An 8,508-nucleotide genomic window follows, 5' to 3' on the forward strand; every position below is an offset into this window, starting at 1 on the left:
CTTGCCCCGGCATTTCAAGTTGAGAAACATGAGAACATAATACAGGAAGTGGAACCCTAAGTACTGACCATGCTCTCCAGGGAGCAGCTAATAGATGCGAGTAGCAGTTTTTCATGAGAACCCAGAGATCTGGCTCCGGCCACATGCTTTCTGGCTGTAGTCTGGCAGAGCGTCTCTTTGTTTTCTTGTGGGTTAGGGGTGGGATTTTACCTTGTCTCTTAAGTGGAAATGTCAACCTTCTGGCCATGTTTTTCTGTACACTTCAAGAGTGGGCTTTACCTTCCTGACTCTCAGTTTTCGCCATTCATCACTAGCTTGATTCACTACTGACAGGGCCAGGGGCTACCTGGGGAGTAGACGTGGAGTATTGGTGGACTGGCGTGAACCTGGGTGCTCAAGAGTGCTTGTCTTTTGAGAAGGCATAGTATATCAGCACATGTTAAGTGACATACAATAACATCATATCCTAGAACACGAAAAGAATTAAGTGTAAACTGATCCAATAGGGGTGAACATGGGATGTGATAAGTAGAAGAGAAAGAATTAATGTGTAGTCAGCTGTCTGGACAACTGTGTTAACATGCAAACTAACATCTGGAAGCCTCCAGATTCTTTCCAAATAAGGACAATCTGTGTAGACCACCAGAGATCTGTCTGTGAAGGAGGTTTTGAGCATCTCTACCTTCCGGGGTGCTTGGCTTTGTGTTACCATTTGTAGTACCAGGTGGATGTCGTGGACGCCCATTTCCAACCAAGGGTTATACTGCTATCTGGTGCTGTCTCTCAGGTTCAGCCCCTCTCTCCTACACGAGACCACCCGTGACACATGGCCAACTGTGACACAAAGACAGTCTGATTCTCAGGCCAACTGTGCCCTTTGCCCTATGAGAGCATGTTTTCTTGTTACTGGGAAAGGAAACATGGACACCAGTCATCTCAGACCTTGCTTGTCTGACTCCTTGGTGAGCTCTGAGTGACAGTCCAGGGCTAGGCAGACGTCTAAGCCCCACCCTGACTTTACTCTCCGAGCAGAGAAGAGCAAGCTCCTCTCAAGCTTCTCTGCTGTGCCTTTGCCATTGCTTTGCGATGGGCTCAGCTTCCTGCTTGGTTGTAGCTGCTTAGTTTTTCTTTCTGGAAATTTGTAGGATTAAAACAAACAAACAAACAAACAAACAAACAAACAAACAAACGCAAAGCTCTCCACTGTTCTGAGCCTTCACATGCTGAGAATTTCGCCAACGGTGGAAGATTCTTCCATCTAAAAAACAACCAGGTCCCTTACTTCCCCAAAATAGTCCCTACCATTCCTTTCGATAATTTTGTTTTAAGAATAATTTTCACTTCTCCTTTAGATTCTAAGATTTCCCCAACTTTCTTCTTTTTCTCACTCCTTTTCCACAGCTTTCTTTTTGGTCTAGTTTCTAGACTTTCCCTCCTCTATATGTTCCTTTCCGTCTAAGCCACATTTGTGTTTTTCTCAGTCATTTTTATTTTTTCAGTATTAAACTACTGTGGTGATCAGTAGGGTGACATGTGGTTTTATGTGACGATGTCTGCCAATATTAAAAACGCATCTCTCCTTTGAGCCAAATTACATTGAAAATAATGTATATGGCAAATAACACGGCAGAAATGGGAAGCAGCATATTTCTGAGAGTAAGTGTGGCCCCATGGAATATAATGTTCAACTACTGAAAATAAGCTCTCTTCCTTGAGAGTACAGTGTTGAGTGTCCCCGCCGGCCAGGCAGGAGCCTGGGGTTCAATTCCCCAATGGGGAAACTGTCTAATTTTTAACCCCCCAGAGCTCCCAGGGACTAGCCCACTACCCAAAGTATACACATGGAGGGTCCCATGGCTCCAGCTGCATATGTAGCAGAGGACGGCCTTGTTGGGCATCAATGGGAGGAGAGGCACTTGGCCCTGTGAAGGCTTGATGCCCCAGTGTAGGGGAATGCCAGGGTGGGGAGGTGGGAGGGAGTGGGTGGGAGGGAGTGGGTGGGAGGGTGGGAGAGCACCCTTATAGAAGCAGGGGGAGGGAGGATGGGATAGGGAGTTTCCAGAGGGAAACCAGGAAAGGGGATAACATTTGAAATGTAAATAAAGAAAATATCCAAGAAAAGAAAAGAAAAAGCTCGGCATATGAGGTTGACTCCCAGCACAGAGGGGGATGTCCAGAGCATAAAGACAACAGTGAAGACCATGTGATTCAAGCAGTCATCAGTGGAGTGCTGGCCAAACTACCACACACCTAGAGAGGGAATCCTAGGTAAAGCTCGGTTGCAGAGCAGACTTCCACATACTGACGACAGATAGAGCGTGATCAGAATGACACTGAAAGATGCAGCTGTGGAGAATGGGTTGTGGGGAAGCAGGGATATTCTCGTGTGTAGAGAGCGGCGCGGCGAAACAAAGATGGCGACGACATCCAGCCTTGTCTGGATATAAACGACTCACTGCGCATGTGCAGGCTTGTCCCCTTGCTAGGGCTCCCTCTAGTGGTGAATAGCGGTACTGCACATGTGCGGTTTATGCACCAGGTTTTAGTAGACCGTTAATATGCTAATGAGGTGATTCATTCTCCGCCAATCCCTGGAGGACAAGTAGTGGGGTGATCCAAGCCCCACCAATCCCTGAGAGATAATTAGCATACTGTTGTCTATATAAGCCGAGCGATTTTGCTGCTCGGAGTCCCTGTTCAGAAGAGCTGTAACACTGAGAAGAGCTGTAACACTAAGAAGAGCTGTAACACAGTAAAGGCTTGCTCACAGAAGAATCCTGTTGCCGTTCTTGCTGGCGGGACATTGGGCGCGCGACACTCGTACACGTGTCAAGTGTCGCTAGAGCGTGCACAAGATGTCGATGAGAACCTGACACGGGGGAGGAAACCGCATATGAAAGTGATAATGGTTGGGAAGAAACAGGATTGTCCTCTTTTATAACCTATGAGTTGTGAAGTTTAACATGCTATATAAGCAAATCACATAAGAAAGTAAGATGCAGCCGGGAGGCCTTTAATCCCGGTGCTCCGGAGGCAGAGGCAGATAAATCCTGTCTCAAAAAGAAAGAAAGAAAGAAAGAAAGAAAGAAAGAAAGAAAGAAAGAAAGAAAGAAAGAAAGAAAGAAAGAGGGAGAGAGAGAGAGAGAGAGAGAGAGAGAGGAAGGAAGGAAGAAAGGAAGGAAGAAAGAAACTAAAAAGTAGGAGAAAAAGAAGAGGAAGAAGAAATAATGAATGGAGAGAGAGAGAGAGAAAGGAAGGAAGAAAGGAAGGAAGGAAGGAAGAAAGAAACTAAAAAGTAGGAGAAAAAGAAGAGGAAGAAGAAATAATGAATGGAGAGAGAGAGAGAGAGAAAGGAAGGAAGGAAGGAAGAAAGAAAGAAAGGAAGGAAGGAAGAAAGAAACTAAAAAGTAGGAGAAAAAGAAGAGGAAGAAGAAATAATGAATGGAGAGAGAGAGAGAGAGAGAAAGGAAGGAAGGAAGGAAGAAAGGAAGGAAGGAAGAAAGAAACTAAAAAGTAGGAGAAAAAGAAGAGGAAGAAGAAATAATGAATGGAGAGAGAGAGAGAGAGAGAGAGAGAGAGAGAGAGAGAGAGAGGGAGAGAGGTTATTGGAGCCAGAGAAGATACTCAGATCCCTGGAGTCTGTTGCCTGTGTCCTAATCAGGATCATCTCCCTAAAGATCCATCAGAATGGTCTTTGATTCCCTACCCACACTCCTGAAGCTGGCTTCTCAGAGCCTGGTGAGGAGTGAGGTATTGACTATCCCTGTTCTGGAGTACCTACCAAGGGAGTACTTCCCACCTCTGTACTCAAAGAAAAGCAAAGATGGTTAAGATCCTGGTGGAATATTGGCCCTACTCTTCATGTTGGGTTGCTGATTAATAACCCCAACTCGGAGACCTTCCAGGCTATACTGGATGGAGAAGACACATGACTGAAACGGAAGTATTGCCCCAGGACGTGTAGGTTTCAAGTGGCTGACTTGAGGGATGGACACCATGCCTCCTTGGATATGCAGGATGCAAGAGAGGGTAGAAACCACTTAGTAGAAACTATGCTTGAGGAGTAAATAGTGGAGGGCCACTCAAGGTACACGAGGAAGCAGCATTTAGGGGTGTTCAATGACCTTTCCTTCATGTCTTCTCTGCATGAAGATAAACACCAAATACAGTTGTGGCAGTGGACAAAGGAGAGGAAGGATTTCCTGCATCTGGGCTTTGAGAAGTTGGAGATTGGAATAACACAAGTGTCCAAGATCAGGATTGTGCTAAAATTTTTGCAGCTAGAGTTCATCAAGGAGTTGGAACTGAATGCAGTGGGAAATCTGTCCAAACTGGCAAAGTTTGTACCTTGCATCAGCAAGATGAGAAATCTTCAGAAACTCACGCTAGTATGCATTGGAACAAGTACTCACACACTTGAGGAGGAGGGGAATGTCACCAAGATCATTTCTTTGTTCCCCAAACTCGGCCGTCTTCAGCATCTCACTATTGATGATGTCGATTTTCTCACAGACCACATGAAAGAGTTGTCCAGGTGTCTGGAGGCCCCACTGCTGTCCCTCAAGATCACTCTGTGCTGGCTCCCTCAGTCAGACTTGGAGTCACTTGCTCAGCGTTGGAACTACAGTCAGCTTAAACATCTGTGCTTGAGAGGTGTCGCTTTAACTCATTTGAATGTCATGCCTGTAAACGTTTTCTCAGAGAGTGCTGTAGATACACTGCAGATTCTGGAATTAGAAGACTGTAGGAAGAATGACTTTCACCTCAGTATCTTTCTGCTTTCCCTGACCCAATGCCCTAATGTAGCATGAATTTGTATGACAATGGCATCTCCATGGATGTCCTGAAGGACTTTCTGCACTACACTACCAACCTGAGCCAGCTGATCATGGAAATGTGCCCTGCTCCAGTAGAAGGCTATGAGTTGAGTTATGTAGAAGTAGGGAGATTGTCCCAGCTTTGTGCTGAGCTCATGAACACACTCACAGCTGTAAGGCAGCTCAAGTCAGTCTTCTTTGGTTCCTATCCCTGTTATGACTCTGGTACATGCTGTATCTATGAAAAGGAGGTCAGACTTTGTGAGTGCCAGGAGTAACAACAGGACTGTTCCTTCTGGGTACTAAGAAATTAATGCCTAGAGACAGGTCTCTCATCCAGAGGACCCAAAACACATGGTTTTGGACATTTCTCAATGGGATGAAACAAGATGGTCTGAACTCCTGTCAGGACTGGCTTCACTGGCTTTCTCCTACATATGAAATCATGATCAGATCCTGAGAACCTAATATCCTCTCTGTGGTGTGCTTCTCAGTCACTAATTGGTCCTCAAGGTCATAATCAGGACAGTTCTTTGACTGTACACAGGGATGGAGGGATAATGTGCTGTCTAATCTCTTGTTTCATACGACCTCACAATGTGCAATGAAGCTATTCTGACATTCCCCCTTCCAAATCAGCCCGGTGGGTCATGTGTAGAGTCTTTGATGTGGCAATGTATGTAAAATCAAGTCTTGAGGAAGGGAGTTTTGGTGAACGAGCAGCAGATTGCAATCCAGGGTAGTCAGGCTAGCAGGAGTTGCCTGGGGAATAAAGATAGCTGAAGCAGAAGAAAACAACGAAGAACAAAGGGATGGGACCTCAGCAATCTCATCCTCTCCCTCCACTTACAGATGAATGCGGCTGCTGACAGGCAACCTCCCAGGCCAGCTTGTAGACCACCGATGGTGAGGCCCCGTTTCTTCTTCAGGGCTCCCAACTTCTGATCAGCCTCCTGCACATTAAGGACTCCAGTAGTCTCTGTCATCTCTAAAAGGATTCCAGTCCTTACAACTGCATAATAGATAAGAGTCTAGCTATCGGGTTCCCTTGTGTCTGTCTATATAATCAGGTATCGATAAAGAATGTGCCAAAGAAAGAAAGGAAGAAAGGAAGGAAGGAAGGGAGGGAGGAAGGAAGGAAGGAAGGAAGGAAGAAGGAAGGAAGGAAGGAAGGAAGGAAGGAAGGAAGAAAAATGGATGCATGGGTCTGACAGGTAAAGACATAACATCCTGTGCCCTGACTGTTTAAGGAAGTAGAAGGACATGGGACACAAGGCTCAGACTCACCACAGACTGTGGAACTATTCCATCTCTGTAGTCTGCAGCTGACCTGCCTAATGTATTCTGTCTATAAAGAAAGTCACAGACACTGTGCAGCGAGGTCCTGAGATGCTTGGCTTGCTTTTCTTTTAGGTCTCAGGAGTGGAAGTTACTAACATTGGTGGGGAAAGAAGGAGGGAATGTTGTCTTATCTGGAATCATTTCTAATCGGCTGAATAGTCCTCTTAACTACCAGATTTTTGAATTCATAGAAAGCACCGAATGCAGCTGGGCAGGGGAAATCCTACATCTTTCCCTGATGATTGTTGACTGATCACCCCATGATCACAAACTGCTCTGCCCTTATTTTTAATTTTTCTACATATTTAAATTTTTGTTTAGCCACCAAGAGTCCTTTTATTGCTGCTGTGTTTTTTTGTTTGTTTTTTGGAGAAATAATCTTACTCGTGTTTATAGATAAAATATTTCCCTCCTCTCTGAGAAAGTTAACAATGGTATTTTGGAAGTTGTCCTCTTTCGACAGCCTCGCTTCTCCTCGTGGCTGTCTTCTGCCAAGTCTGCTTTCCACCTTGAAAGTCAGGGCCTTCAGTCCTTTCTCTGACTTCTCCATTCTCAGTTCCATGGTTGGCTGTGAGCGTCCGCCTCTGTATTTGTCATGCTCTGGCAGAGCCTCTCAGGAGACAGCTATATCAGGCTCCTGTCAGTATGCACTTCTTGGCATCAGCAATAGTGTCTGGGTTTGGTGGCTGTACGTATATGGGATGGATCCCCAGATAGAGCAGGCTCTGAATGGCCATTTCTTCAGTCTCTGCTCCAAACTTTGTCTCTGAATCCCCTCCTATGAATATTTTTGTTCCCCCTTCTAAGACAGACTGAAGCATCTGCACTTTGGTCATCCTTCTTCTTGAGCTTCATGTGAATTCTGAGCTTTTGGTCTAATATCCACTTATCAGTTAAGGGTTTTTTTTTTGTTTGTTTGTTTTTGTTTTTGTGATTGGGTTACCTCACTCAGGATAATATTTTCTAGTTCCATCCATTTGCCTATGAATTTCATGAAGGAGCTGAAGGGGTTTGCAACCCCATAAGGACAACAATACCAACCAACCAGACCTTCCAGGGACTAAACCACTATCCAAAGAGGACACATGGACAGACCCATGGCTCTAGCTGCATATGTAGCAGAGGATGGCTTTGTTGGGCATCAATGGGAGGAGAAGCCCTTGGTCCTGCCAAGGCTTGACCCCCAGTATAGGGGAATGTCAGGATGGGAAGGCAGGAAGGGGTGTGTGGATGGATGGGGGAACACCCTCATAGAAGAAGGAAGAGGGGGGATGGGATAGGGGGTTTGTGGAAACCAGGAAAGGGGATCACATTTGAAATGTAAATAAATGAAAAGATCCAATTAAAAAACAAGAAAGTCAGGGTCCCTTTGAAAATCAGGTCTTCTGGGTTGGATCTGAGGTTCGAGTTCTGAGTGGTTGGATGTTTTTGAGCTCATGCAGCTCACGTGATCTGCTGTGCTTTGTAGGTGGGTGTCCCGGATACCGGTCGTGTCTTTAGGAGAATTTCCCCCTGAGCTCATTAGATTTCTGAGTAAAGCTTTTCATCACTTGCTGGAGGCCTTGAGTTCTGAGAATAAGTTGGAGGAAGCTGAGGATCTTGGTATTAGGACAGCTCTCCAGGGAATACAACTGATAGTTCTCCTCACTCAGGAATTAATTTACACCTCTCAAGGGGCTGCAGACAGACCATTTCCTGGCAAGAGTTCTGAGGTGGGTTGAGGACCTGTTTTGGTGACCTTAGCAGGTTTGCTTTCCTAGGAGAGGAGGAGTCCGAGTAAAAAGACCATGAGGAGAAACCGAGAGGGTGCAGAGTCCCCTGGGAGATGACCTTCATTCCAGAGAGGATAGATGTGGTTGTTCTGGTTTGCCTTACTCAGTCCACTGAGCGGAGACCAGTGCCCTCCTCCAGTTAGATTTTAATGTTCCTGTTGGCAGTCTTTGAGGTTAGGAGCTTTGGCCACTCTTTGGGATCTCCCGTGAGCTTTCAAGGCAACATAGAGGACTGAGTCTACCCTGGAACATGGAAGGAACTAGATGGGCTGGGATCCCAGTGTGAGAGGTGCTGAAAGGCCCCTATCTGTGCAACTGGATGAGTCCCACTATTGCCAGAGATGACAGAGGGAAGACTGGGTCATACTCCTTGTTTCCCATTGGTGAGGAAGAATCTGCTGCTTCCCTGAAGACCAATAGGCCCCTTAGAGAGTCCCCAGTGTCTGCAAGAACAGGGCACACTATGGCCTTCTCCACTGGAGAAGTTCTTGCCTTCTGTCCTGAAGCAGAGCCATGAGCAAAGAGGGTGGGTACGGGAGAAAGGACAACCAGTGTGGGCCAATGAATGTGGTTGTAAT

At 46.0% G+C, this 8,508-nt stretch overlaps 1 pseudogene; it reads left to right on the forward strand.

Annotated features, from left to right (window-relative positions):
* The first annotated feature begins 2,555 nt into the window (after positions 1–2,555).
* Pramel7-ps3 (preferentially expressed antigen in melanoma-like 7, pseudogene 3) lies at positions 2,556–7,419 on the forward strand (annotated as a pseudogene).
* Positions 7,420–8,508: the final 1,089 nt, after the last annotated feature.

This window comes from Rattus norvegicus, chromosome 18 (genome assembly GCF_036323735.1).
Source record: "Rattus norvegicus strain BN/NHsdMcwi chromosome 18, GRCr8, whole genome shotgun sequence".
NCBI classification, from domain to species: Eukaryota; Metazoa; Chordata; class Mammalia; order Rodentia; family Muridae; genus Rattus; species Rattus norvegicus.